Source organism: Melozone crissalis, unplaced genomic scaffold (genome assembly GCF_028551555.1).
Source record: "Melozone crissalis strain CALT ecotype California unplaced genomic scaffold, PUWL_Pcris_2 ptg000013l_1, whole genome shotgun sequence".
NCBI lineage: Eukaryota > Metazoa > Chordata > Aves > Passeriformes > Passerellidae > Melozone > Melozone crissalis.
This window is the reverse complement of record NW_026535791.1, coordinates 3,172,555-3,191,942: the sequence shown is the minus strand read 5'-3', so window position 1 is coordinate 3,191,942 and position 19,388 is coordinate 3,172,555. Positions and strand designations below refer to the sequence as shown.

Below are 19,388 nucleotides of genomic sequence, written 5' to 3'. Positions count from 1 at the left end.
TGCAACTGAGTAATCAAACATTAGAATTAAGAAGTATATCTGTAATAGAATACTAAGGAAATAAATTATTCAAGTAAACTAAGCAACTGAGAAAAAAAATCTTGGCAGCTACACTTCCTTCATTTTTATTGTGTCAACCTCCTTGCTGCCTGTAGCAGAATACACTAAGCTAAAATTAAAATATAAAAGGAAAACTACAGGACATAAAAATCAGGCCTACAATGCAATATAAACCTTACACTGCTAATATTCTTCAACTTGTATATATGCACTGCAGTGATACTTTGCACAGATTCAGGCATCCGTAGCCTGTATTAACACATGTGATCACTCACAAGAGACTGAAAATGTTCAAAGTTCAAGCATCTATTTATTCTTCAGGTTTTATAACAGTCATTAGGTTTTCCAGACTTGGCAGCATTTTTAAAAGACAGAGCATCAACTTGTGTAGTTATCTACTGTTTGAGGACAGCCCTTAAAACCCCCAACAGTAAAAATGCCCAGAGGAATAAAGCTCAAATATTCTTCTACACATTTGCACTACTCAAGCCCTGCTGACCATCAACTGAGCAGGAGCAGGGAGGGCAGGACCAGGACCAAACAGTAAATCTGTGAGCCAGACTAATCCTAGAGGAGAGGCAGGCGACCACCTTTAAATTCCTTCCTATGTCAGCCTCACAGACAAATGCCATGATGTAATAGCATTTGAACCACAATAAAGGGAACACTGAATTGGAATGAAAGGTTTCTTACCAAGAAAACTGTATTATCAATGTAGTTGGCATGTGCATCTCTGGAAATCAGTCAGTTACACTGAAAATTAATTTAATCCAATATTCTCTTTCACTTTTACTTTTTCCTCTAGGGCTGAATAACTTAAAGTTAGATTTTTCTGCATCTCAGATTTTGCTGAAAAGAATTAATTTAATTTTTAAACTTTCACAGGTTTATTCTATATATTTTCTTTTTCTACAAGGACAAAAGCACCACAAGCCCATAAAGCTTCTAATAAAGTTTCAAACATACTCGAACAGATGTGAGCAGGGAAAAAATGACACCATGCCAAGACTACACCCTAGGCCTGACTCAACCTTTGTGATTCCTATTTTCACAAATCCTTAGCAGAAAGACAGACTTGGGCTGTATAACAGTACATGCAAAGTTAAGACTCAAAACACGTATCTTTTTGCCTAAATCTATTTACTTTGTCCACAAAGCTCCTAGGTTTTAATGAGGTGTACTGCTAAGTATTAAAAAAATAAAAATTTGTGTTTAACTACTAGTGTAAAGTCATAAGCAAAATCTGCATATATTTCCCTGCAAATAACTCCCACCTCCCAACAACAAAATTACCCATAAAATGTGCAAAATGAGATTGCTTGTTTTCTGAAAGTAGAACAGCAAGGAGAAACATAAAAACCACGTAGTCAATGTCACAGTCAGTAATTCTAAATGAAAAATTACCCAAAAAAAAAGTGACTTAAAAAAAGTTTAGAATGGAAAACTGGGAAAAACTCATACCTCAAAACAGGCAACAGCAAAAGATGCTTTACAACAGAAATACAATTATTAGAAACTCATGAGATTTGTTAGACTGATCACTGGACAAATTGCTGAGATTTAGGGGGAAAAAACTAAACTGAAACAGAAAAAACCCCAACCAACAAAACAAAACCCCAACTCAACAACAACAAAACCAGTAATTCATAAAAAAACCAACAAACAAACGCCTCAAACAAAAAATTCCAACCAACCAACAACAACAAGAAAACAACCCACAAAATAGCGAAACTTAGTTTGCAGAAAATACATTTTCAATACTGCTGAAGAACAAGCTCAAGGCTTTGTTGTGGTACATAGACACCAAAATCACATCTGGACAGAAACAGAAGCACTACCAAAATTCAACAGCCTTGAACCAGGCCTTGTGTGTCCCTCTTAATTTAAGCTACATCACTCACCTATTAAAAGTCTTCACGCTGAAATCAATTACGATTCCATTGCTTTGTTCGAGGCTTAATTTCTGGAAGAAATAAGAGACAAAATGTAGGCACTTCTTCAGAATGATGACAACTACAACAGCTCTTAAAACACTTAAGTAATACTTGTAGAGTCAACTCCACTGATGAATGATAAGAGAGTTAAAGTTACCACGAATTGCAGAAACCCAGGTGAGGTGTACCAGTACCTCAAAAAAACCCATCAACTCTGCTTTAACAAAAGCAGAAACTGGAATTTAAATGCCTTTACCAAGTGCCATTAATAACATATGGAATGAAGGTGACAGAAGATCAAAGTCACAGTTGTGCACCCTTGGTGCAAAAACACAGAAATCAAGAGGAGTCACTGAAATCTGGCTAAAACTGCAGTTCCACCAAAACAGACATCCAAACTAGGAGCACCATGTACACATTTCCCTATCAATGCTATAAGCCTAAAAACAAAAAAGAAAACTTGAAAGACTACTTTGGAAATAATGCATAACTGAGACATCTTCAGATGTGAACAGATAAACAAAATTTAGGAGACCGTATCCTAAGAAACAAATACTGGAACAAAAAGAAAGGGAATTATCTGCCTCGGCAAAAGATTACTACTTTCTGCTAGGAAAGCACAGTATCATAACTAAATTATTTACCTCAATAGGTATTGGGCTACTTTTAAATTCCACATCCCAAGCAGAAGAAACAGCCCATTAATGGTATACTACCAATCACTTCCACTCAACAGTGACACCATAGGTGAGATAATGAGCATGAGACTGCAAAGTACTCTCATTCCCATTATCTCACTATGGTGAGATAATTACTCACCCTAACTACTTAACTACTGTTTTAGCTACTTTTAACTACTGCTGTGCAAACTAGGGCAGGGGGGAAGTAAAATCAGCCCACCACCGAATGATGGGAAAAATTTTTACAACTCAGTCAACTTCAACCACCTAGAGAACTCTCTGAAGAAAAAGCAAATCTTAGTTTAACTCTGGGCCACACAACATCATTCAAGGTGTGATTATCCAGACAGCACTCCAGAAAAGCATATTTCAATTCCCAGGGGAATAAAAACAAATACAAAAAACCTCATTACTTCAACATCTGGCTTCAGAAAGAACAACCTCGGTGGGAGGAGAAGAAATGGAGCAGCTAGAACAAAAAGCTTGAAAGCACAAAGGTCATTTAAAAAACTCACTGTTTATGCATAGAACCAGCCCAAAAAGACTCTAAATACCCAACAGAGACTACTATCAGGAAGTCCCTGACCTAAAAAAGTGCTGCAATTGTACTGGGGGGATGTTTTATATACATTTCATACACCTTTTGGTTAGAAACAGGCTACAGACCTATGTCAGAGCAACAGTTTGTCTAAAATCCCAATTCTTGTCAATTTTACCATCCGTAAAATTTTCCTGAAGTAAAAGAGTATCCATGAAGCCCGAACCAGAAAACACAGAATAAATTCTTTGCACTGATGTTCAGTAAGGAAGAGATCAGGGAAGATCATATCTAAGCTCTCTTTCTACGGGTCAGGTCAGAGGAAAAATGTTGCATCAAAGTGCTAACAGAGGAGGATTTCAGAACAAATCACCAGGGCCATGTGGAAGTCACTTAAGATTTCTAAAGGCAGTCAGCAATTTTTTATTTCAGTATCTGCAACCAATTACTTAAGCAGAAGGCAGAACAATTACTCAGACTACAGTCCTATCTCTATCACTAAATAAATTGATAGAAATTACAACTGAATAAATACACAAAAAAAACCAAACATAGGGGAGGAGAGTAATACAAATTTTGAAATGAAAAGGTAATGTCTCACAGGACTACTGCCAAAATCTATTGAAGGCTTCACATACTTTTTGACCAACCCTGATTAAATAGGGATATCCCACTGAAGTCTTCCAAAAGGCACTCAAACACTGTACTTAGTGAAGACTGCTGTGGAAATTATCTACAATAAAGATTTTGAGAAGATATTCTCTGGGGGATTTGCAATTATTTAAAGAGAAAAATATCATATGTTGTTCATTGTTACCACAATAAAGACAACCCCAAGTTATGACAGGGATTCCAAAATAAAATGACACAGATCAACCTATATAAGTCAGCCAAGAGATAGTGACTCCCAAAATGAGTGCTTCCTAATCATAGAAACTTATTCACAGCAGCTGAAAACATGAACTGATTGTAAAGCACTGTGGCAGGAAAAATCAGCAGTGATAAATGCAAGGTAATGAACAGGGGGAAAGAATACGCATAATTTGAGATCCCAGTTGCAACCTTCTCACTCTTTCAAATCAAAGCTACTCAATCATCAACAACCAAAGAGGGGGAAAAAAAGAAACAAATAAAACAAAGCACATTTGTTACTACAAAACAAACATACTTCACCAGCATCTTGCTTATCGTGAGATGTTCAGATCACTTTTCAGAGAAAGGGAGAAACAGATGAGTTACATGAACAATTTATACTCATGGAAAATACTTCTCTTTGAAACGAAAACAACTCAAGGAAGATCCTAAATCTGAAAGAATAAAAAAAAATACAGATGATAAGAGCTGCCCAGTGTTTTGCAAGAACAAAAAGGTGCCAAATAAATCATTAAGAAGCTTTAATCATCTATTGTGCATGAAAACATTTTGCTGATTGGGAGAGTCGCTGCTGTAGAAGGCTACAGAGGTTAGAAATGCAACCAGTTCAAACAGGGATTGGGCAAACATGAAATAAATGCACTGATATCTTAAAACACAGTGGTTCAAAGGAAACTACAAAACTTTTGGCCAGCCAGCTGAAAACCAGAATACACCTGCAGAAAAATCAGCCTTTAACTGAAAAGCTTCTATTCCTACACATCCCTGCTGCAACCAAGTTACCCAATTGTCTATCTGCCTAGTACAGCAATTACCCTAACATAGGAGAGCAACAATAATCTTCTTACATACAAAAGAAATATCACTAGCCTCATGGAAACTCTACCCATTTACCCACAAAATCTAAATTTCAGCCCATGGCTCTGAAGCTGACTTCAGAGGCTTGGGTTTCAACATTTTGCTATAATGTTTGAGCCTTACTGAACATGTCCTGATGTTCTTGTGAGGCTATCCAGTTCTAATGGTCACTTCCTGACCCTGACATTGATTTGATCATAATATCAATTAATTCCTTAATTCTGCTAGTTTCTGAAGTCCTTCTCCTTATTACAGAAAATCACTTATCACTTGACTTTGCTTTTGTCTGATGATCACAAGCTCAGTACAGACAATCTACAAAGCAGCTATCAAGAAGCTCTCCAGCTTAATGTTTTGCTACAGCTCAGGAACACTCATTCCCTACACAGCCAGATGCAACCCATGCACCACAGCTTTCTTGGGGTATGAACCATCAACCCAGTGGCTGGCTGAATGTGTATGCCACAGTTCACCCCAAAAACAAAGTAAACCAATTAAAATCACCTAAAAGTAGCACTTTTTCACTGCAATTGAAGCAAACTAGTAAACCAACTATATCCACATATAAGAAGTGAAAAGTGCTAGAAAAGCACAAGTAGCCAAAAACTTTTAAAGGGCTGTAATTTAAGCCAGCTTTAAGCTAAATCTGCATGCTACCACTACAGTCTCAATTTGGGCATAGTAAATGATGTATACTGTGTATGAAGAGACTCCTACCTATGTGAATACAACTCCAAGGTAGATATAAAGCAGTTGCAGGGTCCTTCTGAGTCACCAGATATAAAACTCTTACCACAGGCAACACACAGGCTGTTTTGGTTTGTGGTTTTTTTCCTCCTTATAGCCTTGCTCAGGGGTATTCAGCCATCAGCTTTTTATGTTCAGATATGCCTTGGACACATGGTAGCTCTGATTTACAGTTAACTTTTACACCTCTAACTAAAGTTTAAACACTTCTGAAGGTCTGCCTAGTTACCAGGTCCACAGCCTCACTGCTATGCTATCATGTGTCACAGCTGTTTCTGCAACCACACACATTACCAGACAAAAGAGACTTTCCTGCTGGAATCCTTTCCAGCCAAATCAGTTCCCCAAATGAAAAATTTCTGTGCAAGAACACTACAGCTGTGCCTGAACATATCAATGTTGGTGCCACAGCTCTTAACTTCAGCACAGAGATCATTTCAGCAGACAGGACAGTCGTGACAAGCTGATGGCCACAGACAGAAATGCTCTACCCTGATAGCAACTACCACATAAAGCAATCCAACATGCATGTGCCCACTGACAACACAGCAAGCAGTGACAACAGGTCAGGCTGAATTTTACAACGTGTATATCCACTGGCCACACTGAGTTGTGTATTTGAAGCAAGCAAGGCTTTCAGCAAGCCTCAGACATTACATTAATGCCACAATGACTCAACTATTTCATCTGCCAGTTTCACACATAAATCATGGTAATGAGTTCAACAGGAATACTTGCATATTTTGGGCTAACCTCAAGTGCAAATATTCACAACACCAAAGTAAAACAAGGATCTTAAATTACTACACAAACTCATGAAAGTGTCTGAATAACATTTAACACAAACCCATTTATATTGCTGGTGTTTCAGAACAAGGGTAAAAGCTTTCAGGAACAGGATACTAAGTTTAGGTTCACAAATCTAATTTACCTGTTCATCTGAGTACCATCATTACAAAAGCCTGGTATATCTCATTACTTCAGTTTTGAGACACTACTTCAGAATTTATTTTCCAGTAGGTTTGGAGCTGCTTCAAATTTAATTGTTTTCTCAGATTTTTTGTATGAATTGAAGAAATTAGCTTACTAAAAGTCATGATGTAAGACTCAAAATGTGTTTGTCACGCAGATTTCAGAGAATTCAACAAAAAAGCAAGACCTAAAAGACCTGTAATCCATTAGAGACACTAACTAAGAACAGTAGAAGGGCAAGATCCACTTAGTGAAATATTTTGAAGCAAGTCAGTAAATTTTAGATTTATTCACAAGACTAACTATTTACACACAGCTAAAGCTTACCAAAAGCATGCAAACTGTGATATCTTCTGAGCATCTTAATTGAACTGCAGCCACCACTGTTCAATGTGAATGCTGACATCTGTTTTCCAACTGATGCTTCCAGGAATATTTGAATAATTTTGCTTAACACAGCTTCTTCCTTGAGTCTTCCTACTCAATGAATGCTAAGAAATGCTTCCTTGCATGCACAAACAGAACAAAAATACAGAGTCAACTTCAAACTTAATTCTATGAAGGGGTATCCAAAACAAGCACCACTAATTCTCAAGGCTACTCAGAGAATGGGCAGCACTTGGCATAGGTATTCATGGCAAATCAAAATCAGACAGTTGACCAACAGTGTTTTAGGGCAGCCACACTGACATGTGTCTCCTCATCTGCACACTTTCTATGTATTTCATGGCTGTTTAATCTTGGAAACACACTGATCAGCAAGAGCACAGCACCACTTCTACCCTTAAAAGCCATTATGTGCAATGTGGTAGACAGTAAATTTTATCTACTACTCATGCAGTAAGATGCTGCTTAAGGATGTCCTTTATTATAAATAGAACGGAAAGGTAAAACAAAACAGAAAAACAAAGGACCTGCAATAAAATGCTTATCCATTACTTCTATCCAAACATGTGTCTATTTCCAGAAAATAGGCAACACTAGACCACAGCAACAGACTTGAAAGATGGCTAAGTGGAAAGGGAATACAGAAACAATAGAGAAACACTATGCCAGAGACATGAACACAGGAAAAGGACATGTAAAATCCTGAAAAATAAAGTGGAATTTATACAGCATGAAAAGAGTCAACTTGTCATTTGATGGATCTTAACTTTAAAAAAATGCAACACTTAATAAGAAAAACAAATACTGAATGACTAGATCAGAAACAGATCCAGGAACAGTAAATTTAATTAGATGTCAGGTCTGAGCAATAGAACACAGGCCATTGGTGTCAGTGGCTCACAGCACACATTGCAAAAACATGCCTTAATTTGCATTGCTCCATGTGCAGCCAAGAGTAACTGAGAATTCAAATCTATGAAGTCCCTAGCTTTTGCTAGCATTTAAAAAAAAAGCCTGGTATGCACAAATAGCACACAATCTTTCAAATTTGTCAAATTACAAAAAATTGGATGTACAGCCAATCATATATAAACCAACCAAATGTGAACAAGTAACTAGAGACCAGAAAGAAATCTCAACAGCAAGAATTTCCCAATGTTTAATTATCTTAGCTATGCACAACTGTTACCCCTGTTGTTACTCATGCCTATTACCTGCTATTCTACCAAAAGCTCTTCTCAGAGAAGAGCTTGGCTTTGTCTTCTATTTTCCCACTAATTAGTTGAAAACAGCAGTAACCTGTCCCTTCAGCCTTCTCTTTGGACTGAACACACCTCTCTTTCTCAGCTTTTCCTTTGTTATGTGTTCTATCACCCTGGTCTCACACCGGGCTTACTCCAGAACATCCCTGTCTTCATTAGGACAGAGTCTAACCAAAACCAGACTAAACACTGTAGATGGGTTCTCCCAGTATAAGACACTGCAGAACCATCACTTTCTTTAAACTGCTGGCTACCACCTTGCTGATTTCAATCCAGTATTCTGTTCACATTCATCCTGCTAGGGTGCACTACTCATGTTTAACTTGCTGCTCACCAGAACTAGCCAAAGCTGTCTTCTATCCTATTAGTGCCCAGACTGTAGTATTCCCAAACATTCTGGAAATGCAGACAATTTTAACTCACAATACAAACTTTTAACACTGTTCTTCATTAGTGCTTCTTCTTAATTGGTTGTGATTTTTGAATTTTTATTTTAAACTAGCACTCAGTCTACACTCATATCATGTATAACCCATGAACAAGTAGCTCTGTGTGGGTAACTAGCATCCACCATGCCTAATGGCACACCACTTCTCAGTGCCTTACTGCACAAATCTTTTTGACTAATGCTTCTAAAATACTTTATTTTTGCATATGCTTAGAAAGAGGAACAACTGTCATGCCAAAGTCTGCAAATGAACAAGTTTGCAGACAGGCCATTTTCTTTGCCTTTAGCATAAACAGCATTAGCTAATAGCCTCAAACAGAATTTTTATCCCTGAGAAATAATCAAGTATTGGCTAACAACCTAGTATTTTGGGCCTGGTATGGACAAGCTTCTTCAACAAAATTTACTTGCAGTGATTAGTATTCAACGCATCAAGTAATTCAGAACAAAGAAAACTGAATTTAAAAGACTAAGTAAATATGCTATATGTAAGAGGGAAACCCATGTAGACTAAGACCAAGTAAACAGACAATGAAGCTACAGTGTAACAAAAGAAAGAAAAACTTATCACCACAAAAACAAAATGAGACAGAAAAAGAAGTGGGAGAAAATCAAACTAAAAAACCAGCCACAAAACAGTTAAAGCTCCATATGAGGTAAGGTTGACGGGAAACAGAATCCAAGGCAAGAATAGATCTGGTCAGCAAGGCAAGTATGATAGGTTTTCACAGCTGCACTGGCTGGCTGGCTGCAAGTTACATTATGCAATCAAGACTCCAGGTTATCCAACTGTTCTAAAGTGTAAAAGGTAGTCTTATTTTTAAGTAAGATGCATGCAGTATTTGTTAAGGCCACGGTTCCACAACTACAAACCACATCCAGTCCTGGACAGGACTACTGTGGTTTTGAATTCCTATTACTTTCTCCTTTCTCCCTAGCTGTTTAAGGATTCTAACAGCCAGTCCATCATGGGAGCTAAGATGGTAGAAAGTGGAAACACAAAGAAAATCAGAGCAAATACTCTACACCTACACAGCTGCTCACCCCCAAATCTCATTGTGATGATTCATGGACCTAAATTGACTCCCAAAATTAAAAACATAAAACAATCAAAAAAGCCAGAAAAGGCTGATGTTGGTACAAACAGGAAAGGACAATGACAAACCTAAGTTAGTTTGGTTTAAATGGTCATACAACCAAGGATATATACATTCAATTTAAACCCATGAAAAATATACAAAGTAGTATTTGTCTTAAGCCAGTATTTCATCTTTTGAGTCCACATATGCAACTGGAAGTATAGTCTGAGCCTTGGAAAAAAACCCAAAAACTATTAACTTTCCTAGCAGGGAGCTTTTCAAATCCTCTATGAACTTTTGCCTAAGAAGAAGAAAGTGATGCCTCAATAAGCTATTCCACCTTCTTGTACCTGCTGAAAGGCTACACACTGTTTTCTGCTTGATTTTGTACTGCTTAGGCAATAACTGACACTCAGAAATTCAGCCTTTAATACTGGAGATGGAAAGGGAGATGAAGGAAGCACACTCACTTATCTACCACGTTATTGGGTGCACCATCTTTGCTAGAGCAGGATTAAGTCACACTGTAATCGATTCTCTTTTATTGAGGAACAGACCTTCTTAAGTAATTCTTGTGTATGTTCTCCAAACATTTCTTGTGTATCTTCTTGTGTTATGCTTCTTTTAAATTACTAAAAAAAGTATTTTTAGTAATCAAATTTAGTTGAATTTAGTTCAGATCAGTACTGTACTATACACAGTATTAGTCAGACCATCTCAGTATTTCTATTTGCTGATTCTTTGGATAGAAGTATACATAACAATGGCCAAACACAGTGACGATGGCAAATATTCAACTTTCAACTTTTGCTTCTGGCAAAAAACAAATCACCTTTGTTGTGCTCTCCATTTTCCTTCATTTCCAAATTGTGATTGCTTTTTTTACTACATGGAGTACAAAGGACTTCTTGCTTGGCCCCTCTAGATACTACTTGGCTTCCTTAATGAGGAATGAGAACCTATGAGAACAAAACATTTCCTGAATTTACTTTTTTTTTTCCCAAAAAACATAACCACCCTTAAAAGAAAAACTACTGCTACTACTAATAATTATTATAATAAACAAAATCCCAAATACGCACATATGCAAGCACTGGTTATAAACTCGAAAGATGTCTGGTAAATTCTGCCAGCTTAATAAGAATTCTTAAACACTTACAGATTGGTATATTAGCAATTAATTGTTGCTCAAACAAAACGATGGCATTAGCTCAGGTAAAAGAGAACACTAGGTCTTCTTCCCTTCTCCATACACACACACAAAAAGAAAAAAAAGACACCAATACCACACCCCTAGACCACAACTGTTATCACAGACACCCAGGAGCCAAAGCTGTAGACCACATCATGCTAGCCACTGTGCAAACATAGAGTAAAACTGTTCAAAGAGCAAACAATCTAAACATAAGGGGCAACAGATGGAGAGAGACAAAAATGAGAATACAAGGAAACAGCACCACCATAAACAATGGTTATGATTAGCTCTTGTTCTAAGGATGGTGTGTTTGAGTCCCAGGGTGACAGGAAAGGTGGTGGTTGGGGTTTGTTTTCAGTAGGCTTTATTTCCTAAAGTCAGGTTCTTTTGCATTAACAGGTTGCAACTGGCTTGCTTGTAAGGGTGCACATGCAGAACTTCCCCAAGCATGAGGAGCATCACAGGAGAATGAATGAAATTGTTTAACTGCCCATGATGTCACTTCCTAAACAGCTCTTACAACCTCATTAACAACAAAAAACAGATAGTACCCTTCACAGTTAAATCCCAACATTAGATTAAAGGTAAGTAAAACCCCTTGGTTTTACCACCATAAAATGCAAAAGGCAAAAAGACTGGATAGTCAAAAGAGAAGTTCAGGAAAGCACTCTGGTATAAGATTTTGAGTTCCTATCAACAGAGCAGTACCATTTTTATCACATGTGTTAAGAAAAATTGTTACCACACGATACAGAGGTCAAAGGCATGATCTTGTACTCATGTGATTTTTTAACACAACTAAATAACAAACACCTAATTGCTGATGAACTGTTAAGACACCACTTAATACGTGGGAGAAATCTACAGTCTCTCTTAGAGGAGTGTGTGCTGTGTCTAAAACCAGGGCTAGACCCAAAGATCTCATGACACTGCTGTCTACAAGCAACAGCACAGAGAGTTTTCCTTTGCAATAGCAGCCCCCGCTAAAGGTCAGACATCCACAAAGAGAAGCCAAAAGCACACGCAGAGATTTAGCTAGTTTAGAGGGCAGCAAGTCTCGAAGAGAGTGTGACTTGAAGGTCATCCATACAGGCATGACAGCTGAGTTTATGAATGAGATGAACAAAATGTCTTTTAGAGAAATCTGACGTAGTACTAGGAGTAAATACCAAGCTGGAATGATCTTACACAGATCTAAGGAAAAGGAATTGCAAAAAGAAGTAAGGTTTTCACCAAGGCTACTTTCAAGGAGAGAGGAAAACAAAAAGCAAAAGTAAAAAAAGCACAGCTGCATTATGAGTTAACGCACATGAATTAACTTTTCTAATGTTCAGTATGGTTGCATTGCACAGAAGAGCCTAAAGAAAGGTAAGATGCCAGTACACTTCCAACAAAAGCCTGCAGGAGGAAAACAAAGATGTCCATGCTTACAGCTCACAGTCAGTCCAAAAGTTCCTCGGACTGACTGTGAGCAGTAAGCAGCCCTCAATAAGTAAAATTTGTCATAACCCATACAATTCTATGTGCATGATTTTCTATCTTCTTCAATACCATCTTTCACAGTAAAAGATTAGAGGAAACTAGATGCAGAAACCAACACAAACACAACACAAACTTCCATAATGCCACTCATCTCTCCTAATGATCTGGCCCAGCAGAAGTTACATCAGTAGCTCTGGTTCAAATGTCTAAGCAGCTTTTGTCCCCATCAGTGCCCATGTGGCAGCATGTGCCCAAGAACACATGGCTATTATACAAACTATTCCATGGGGGAAAGGTGGAACTGAGATGACATCCTGCTTAGCATGTGTTGAGGGTAAAGTTGATGAGCAGGGACTATGCCTGAACAGACTTCTGTACAGCACTAGGGACACAAATGTCGCTATTACAGCCTTTGGAAACTACAGTGATGCTAACTGAAGGATTCTGATAGTCTTGTAAGGGTTAAAGAAGCTGTACAATAAAGTTCATAAACCTTTTAAACAAAGGAGTAACATATTACACCTTATATTTTTTAGAGACCCAAACACATAGTTTTGCACGACAGCAAACACCATTAAGTAGTCTCATCTCAGACAAACTTAAAAAACCCAAACAAACCCAACCCAAATCCTCTTGTGCTACTGACACTCAGTATGGCTGGCCAGAGCACTGACAACACCTGAGTGTCTCAAACCAGTATTGCAGCTACTCTGCTAAGATCAATGACCACTTGCTTCTGCACCCCACCTCTGTAATGAGTCTCTGCTATCCCTACAAGATCATTCTCTCAATAGCTGATGGTGAGAAAGGGGCAGAGAAAGAAATTATGGTAAAGCTAATCCCAAAAAATTTAGGAAACATGGACAAAAATTAAGCATTTAAGCTTGACAACAAATTATGAAGTGCAAATGCCCTCTGAATCAAGAGCAATTTGAAAAAATGTTGGTGGCAATCTTGTCACTAGAAGACAAAATTACCAATCTCTGTAGATTTTACTTATGTGGACTAATAAAATCTGTATTATAACCATTGACTGAAATAATTTTCTTCTGACAGCAAACCAGATCAAGAAAATAACTTTCATCATTGACATGTCTAGTCCAAGAGATAGTGCAGGTAAAGGGATAAGAAACCCTCAGTGGACCCTGTCCATAAAGGACAGTCACTGATCTCATCTACTACAACTGCTGATGTTCTCTTAAACACACACATATAATCAAACTCTTTGTGTGTGTGTGTGTCTTATTGAACTCTAGTGGCACTGAGTTCCACAGAATAAAATTTCCACATATAAAACATGTGGAAAATAAAAGTTCTACACATAAAAGTTCCACATATAAAATTCATAACTTCTGGAAGTTCATGGAAAAGTTTTCAACTGTCAAAATCATTTAAGTATAAATAAGTGACATTGAAATCATAGAATAATTTAGGCTGGAAGACACACTTGAGATCAAGTCCAACCATTGAACTGGCATCACCATGTTCACCACTAAACAATGTCCCTACGTTTCACACTTACACATCTTCTAATTTCTTTCAGGGATGGCAACTCCATCACTTTCTTGGGCAGCATGCTTCTATGCTTGACAACCCTTCCAATGAAAAAAAAAATTCCCCAACATCTAATGTACACCTCCCCTGGTGAAACTTGAGGCCTTTTTATCCTGCCACTTGTAACCAGGAAGAACAGGCCAACCCCCACCTGGCTGCACCCTCCTGTCAGGCAGCTGCAGAGAGTGATGAGGGCCCCCTGAGCCTCCTTCTCTCCAGGCTGAACACCCCCAGCTCCCTCAGCTGCCCCTCACAGCACTTGTGCTCCAGAGCCTTCCCCAGCTCCGTTGCCCTTCCCTGGACACGCTCCAGCCCCTCAATGTCTCTCTGGCACTGAGGGGCCCAGAACTGAGCACAGGATTGGAGCTGTGGCCTCAGCAGTGCTGGGTACAGGGGGACGGTCACTGCCCTGCTCCTGCTGGCCACACCTGGCTGATCCAGGCCAGGATGCTATCGGCCTTCTGGGCCGCCTGGGCACACACAGGATTGTATTCAATGGAGCCAACCACAGCAGCAATGAATGCTGCTTAACCATCTGAGCAGGGGGTAAGGGATGGAGATTCACATGACAGCAAAGATGCAAAGCTTGACTGCGCATTAGAAACCACAAAAACACCTGAGAACAGTCAGACATGAATCAGCACTTCTCTCCAAAAATAGGTGGCAGGATGAATAGTCCCAATAAAGTGCATTTACACCAATACACACAACATGGGCAACACAGGAGAGCTGGGATAATTCACTGTGCAGCTGAAAAACTATGATATAAAATCAATACAGTGAAAGTCCCAGCTGAAGAGGCCATTACATGCAACTGCATTCCAGAAGTCTCAACTTCTTCCCTCTACCAAAAATTTCTCTTAGAAGTACAAAACACTATCTGACAAACTTGCAAATCTTGGTACAAAATGAAGAAGGTAAATAGTAGCATCTAAATTGAGTAAATTATTCATACATCAAGTTGGCATGTACTGCCAGCCATAAAAGCCAGCAGCACATAGGGCAAGCTATAAATATGGAATACAAGCTAAGCTTCGTCTGAACATTAACGTGTAAGCAAGCAATGCACTTAGCCACAAGAGCATTCAACTACTAAGATTAAACCACTGAAACCAAGTTAAGAAGTTGAGAAGAAAACACTTCCAGCTCTAGAGTTGAACACAATTTCAGCGGACACAGAACTCCACTGCAACACAGGGGGCTTTTAAGGCCCTCATGAGGCAAGTATTACCTTAAACTTCTCACACTGGACACCTGAGCAGTCTTTTGAACTCTTGTGAACTTCAAATTCCAATCCATTTCCACAAATTGGTTGAGTTCATTATTAATTGTAATGGAAAAATAAACAGTTCTCCATGAACAGTGAATTTTCCATTAGCAACAATTCTCGATACAAGTTCTTAACAGAACCCCCATACTGCTTTTGTTGCAGGGTACATCAATTGAGTACAAACTCAAACAATGTGACAGAACTTCAGTAATTCTGTACTTAGTCCTCAAAACCAAAATGAAAACTTCTCAAACACCACAAGGCGATTCACGCTTCTGCAGGACCAAAAAAACCAAAACCCAAACCAAACAACCCCAGCAAAAATCTGGAAGACATTGTACCAGCTTTGTACCACATCCCTCTGTACATACTTGAACAAGCTCTACAAAAGACAGAGAAACTTGCTTTCATTTTTCCACTGCCACTTTGACATTCTTGCTGATGCAAATCCCTCTTAGCATGTTATTACAGGGTAAGCAACAGTAGAATGCAATCATATATTTGAAGTCAAAGAGGATTATTAACAACAATGTAAAGCCAATTTAGTAGATAATAAAGTGAATTTATTGCTCTAATTAAGAGAGACTTCTATTAAAACAAGTTACTTAGTTTAACCACCAAATAACATGGCTGATGAGTCTGGTTGCTAGAGATGACCTTGCAGCAGTAAGCACCACATACATTCCCTCCCAGAACAGCATGGTCCTACCACATGCCATAAGAAGGCTGTACCACCATCCTCACAGCTGGAGGAGGACAATGTGACACCTACCAGGATGCTTTTGTGCAAGACATTTACTAAGTCTTACAAAGACCTACTGAATCTTAGCTATATGGCCGTTCTTGGCAGTATTCTCATCTTCTCATAAGCAGCCACACAAAGCTGCAATAATTTTTGTTGAACTAGCACCAGTACAGAACAGTCTCCCTCCTTCCAAAGCGTCATTTCCCTTGATTGCTCCTAGAAGTAACTTTTTTTGACATGAAGGATCATCAGAAATAAACAGAACAGCTGTTAGACTGGAATGCATAATGAATGAATCAGAAGTAAAGTTAGATGGTAGTCTTGCATTCAAGATTTGGTAAGAGTTAAAAAATTACAATTAAAAATGTTTAACTGCTGTAGCAAGTGAAGGATTGCAACAGACGACTTTATTAAAGAAAACGTGCCATGTAAACTCTTACAAGTCTTTGATGTGGTCCGTAATTTTAGATGCCCAGAACAAATACAGATCTGATGGCCTCATCCTAAGCAGTGAGGTTTGCAGCGAACCACTCATTCTTTGTATAGCCACCAAAAAAGTGACAAAGAAAGTTGCAAGCTCTGCAAATCTGGAAAATCTACCACGTAAAGCAGCAAGGGAGAGAAACAGAGAGTGGGAAAAAAATTCAAGATACGAGTGGTGGGGAAGACCGCACCAGCTGAATCCGCGCTGCACCCAAGCGAGAGACCCAGAAGGCGAGAGAGGCGCTGCCTTTTTGTTTTGTTCTCGGGCTGCACGTTCCCAGCGGAGCCGCCGCGCTGCCCGCCGGCGCCTCTGGCGGCGCAGGCCGCGCACCGCGCCCGGGCCCGCCGCGGCAGCTCCGAGCCTCTCCCGGGCGCCCGCAGCCTCGCCCGCTCCTTCCCTGCGCTACCTGGCGATCCCGGAATCCCCCACGCAGCTCAAAAACAGCCCCAGTATTGACAAGGGCAGGAAAGAGAGTCAAGTTACGTCCTAGCCGTACCCACAGGGATTGGCAACAAGCATCTCCTTAAGCCAACCTAGCACCCAACAGAGATCAAAATCTGCTCTGAAAATCCCACACAAACAAAACACCAAAAATGCTCGCTATTGGGAACCTGTGGGTTTCCCCAGTGTCCTCTAGCTTCCTGGGGAAGGGACAAAGCGGATTGCTCAGAAGCCCAGCCAAGGAACCCAACAAAACCACCCAAACAAATCTACGGGTGTAGAGAACCAGTGTGAATGCACAAAGAGACGATGGAGCGCGCTTCTCCATCGCAACTGCTGGGTGATTTTAAACCTCCCATGCCTCTTCTTAGCTTCGAGATGATACGGGGGACACGTGATTCGAGCAATGGGGGGGGAGAAAATTCAAGATGGCTGAAGGTGTCTTGTCACGGATTTTCATACACGCTCCAGAACTCTAGAGGGCACCCGAAATATGCCCTCCTCCTCCTCCCTCCCGAGCCGGGTAACGTGAGCAGCGGCAGCAGCCCGTCTCTGCCTGCCGGAGTTGGTATTGCAGGAGCGGTGTCTGCAGCAGCAGCGCCCACTCCGCGAGGAGGAGCCGCCTCACAGCCATTACTGGGGCTTCGCCCCAGGGCAGCAGCTACTGATCCCAGGAATTTCCCCACCCATCCCTGGAGGGACCTCATTTCACCCCTGCCCCCGGAGAATACGGGGCGGGGGAAATGGTTGAAGCTCGCTGGAAGCAGGTCTAGCCAAGGCAGAAACAGATACACAAATAGCACTCACAATGGAGCTCCCTCGCCTTGTTGGTCGCTGCCAAGGCTGCACCAAACTGGGCTGGAGCCTAAGGGAAAGACACGGGGTTAACACGGGGCAGCGAGGATCAGGCAGCGCCCCCAAGGAGCGTTTCCATCGCCTGGCCAGGGCAGGTACTGCCTGCATCACTCACCACTTCCCTTTAATCGCAATCTTTCAAATAAATAAATAAATAAACAAACAAATAAATCCACTGCCCTCGCCGAGGGCGGTGGGGTACACCTCACGGCACACCCACGCAGCTTGTCCCCGCTGAAAGAAGGAGGGACAAGGAGCCCTTCGCGGGCGCCGCCACACTGGGGGCTTTCACCGCGAGTGTGGGGGACAGGGCAGCGGTGGCACCCACGGCGGGGAACAGCGAGTATTACCTGCGAACTTGCCCTATCAGCCCTGAACCGGCGCCCGGAGGGGCCGCGGGGCCCTCAGCGGCACGGCCCCGGCGCCGGGCGAGCGTCCGCGCTCCCTGCCCGCTGGCGCGGCAGTTGCCCCTGGTCTCGGGTTTGCCCCCCTGCAGTCGGCCAGCAGCACTACCGCCTCCTGTCCGCCATTAGAGGGACCCAGCCGAACAATACGGGAGGGGAGCCGCGGAGCGCCGGGCAGGGGAGGGGAGAGGAGGGGAGGGAGGTACCCGCGGGGGGGGGCTGCGAGGGTGGTGGGTGGGGGAGGCACCGGGGCAGAACAACAGCCGAGGGCCCGGCGGGGAAGGGAGGGAGTTAAAATAGGAGGCGCTAGAGCAGACCCGGCCCTTCCCCCAAATACCCCTGCCCCCCCCTTCGGGGCTGCCCCCGGGCGCCCCCCATTTTTCCCCACCGCTCCCCTCCGTGGCGCGATGGTTAAGCGCGGGACTGCCCCCGGTGCCGCCCGCGCCCCTGCCGCCAGAGGTGGCGGCACGGCAGCGACACCGCGGGGTACTTCGGCCGGGTAGCTGGGAGGCACGGCGGCTGCTCTCCCATCCCCGCCCTGGGGGCAGCTGAGCGCCGCCAGTCCCCCGCCAGCCCGCCCCAGTGAGGCGCAGCGCCCCGCGCCCCCGCCTTACCCGGCTCCCCACCGCCTGCGGGCACAAACCCCCCCGCGGGGGACGCACGCACTCTGCGCTACTCCTCCGGCGCCTCAACTCTAACTCGGTCCAGTCCCGGGCGAAGCGCAGCTGCTGGCGAAGGGGAGGAGGAACCGGGCCAAGGGAGCTCGGGGAGATCCGCCTCCCTGCCCCGGCATTGGCTTTCCCAGAGGGCGGGCTCTGGCGCTGGGCTAGCCGAGTGGGTGCGCCGCCCATCCATCAGAGCCGCCCGCAGCCGGTTGACCCTATAAACTGCCAATCTTCCTCCTGGCCATGCTTGGGGTTCTTCCCACTTTGATCCATCAGGTTTGAGGAACCCGGATCGTTGCCCACCGACCGGCTCGTTACCCGTGCTCCAGGGTTGCGTTGTCGCTCCCCGCGCCGCTCTTCGACAGCGACAACTTGCAGAAGTTCTCGGTGCCGCCGAGCCGGCTGCGCCCCGCCGGCCGCGAGCAGGGCGCGCTGGCCGTCCCGGCCCTGCGCTC

The 19,388-nt window shown here is 42.1% G+C and overlaps 1 protein-coding gene across 7 annotated transcripts in view; it reads right to left on the bottom strand.

Annotated features, from left to right (window-relative positions):
• Nucleotides 1-19,004, bottom strand: part of ZMYM2 (zinc finger MYM-type containing 2) — an 86,208-nt gene extending 67,204 nt beyond the window's left edge. For 5 of the 7 annotated variants that reach the window (XM_054272347.1, XM_054272353.1, XM_054272352.1 and 2 more), the window contains exons 1-2: nucleotides 18,883-19,004; nucleotides 1,962-2,023 (exon numbers count right to left, since the gene is read on the bottom strand). The gene's annotated coding sequence lies outside the window, so the exon portion shown is untranslated. Of the gene's footprint in view, nucleotides 1-1,961; nucleotides 2,024-3,850; nucleotides 3,872-17,816; nucleotides 17,847-18,882 lie in introns of those variants that run through there. The other 2 variants (XM_054272349.1, XM_054272350.1) reach the window with 2 other exon arrangements.
• Nucleotides 19,005-19,388: the final 384 nt, after the last annotated feature.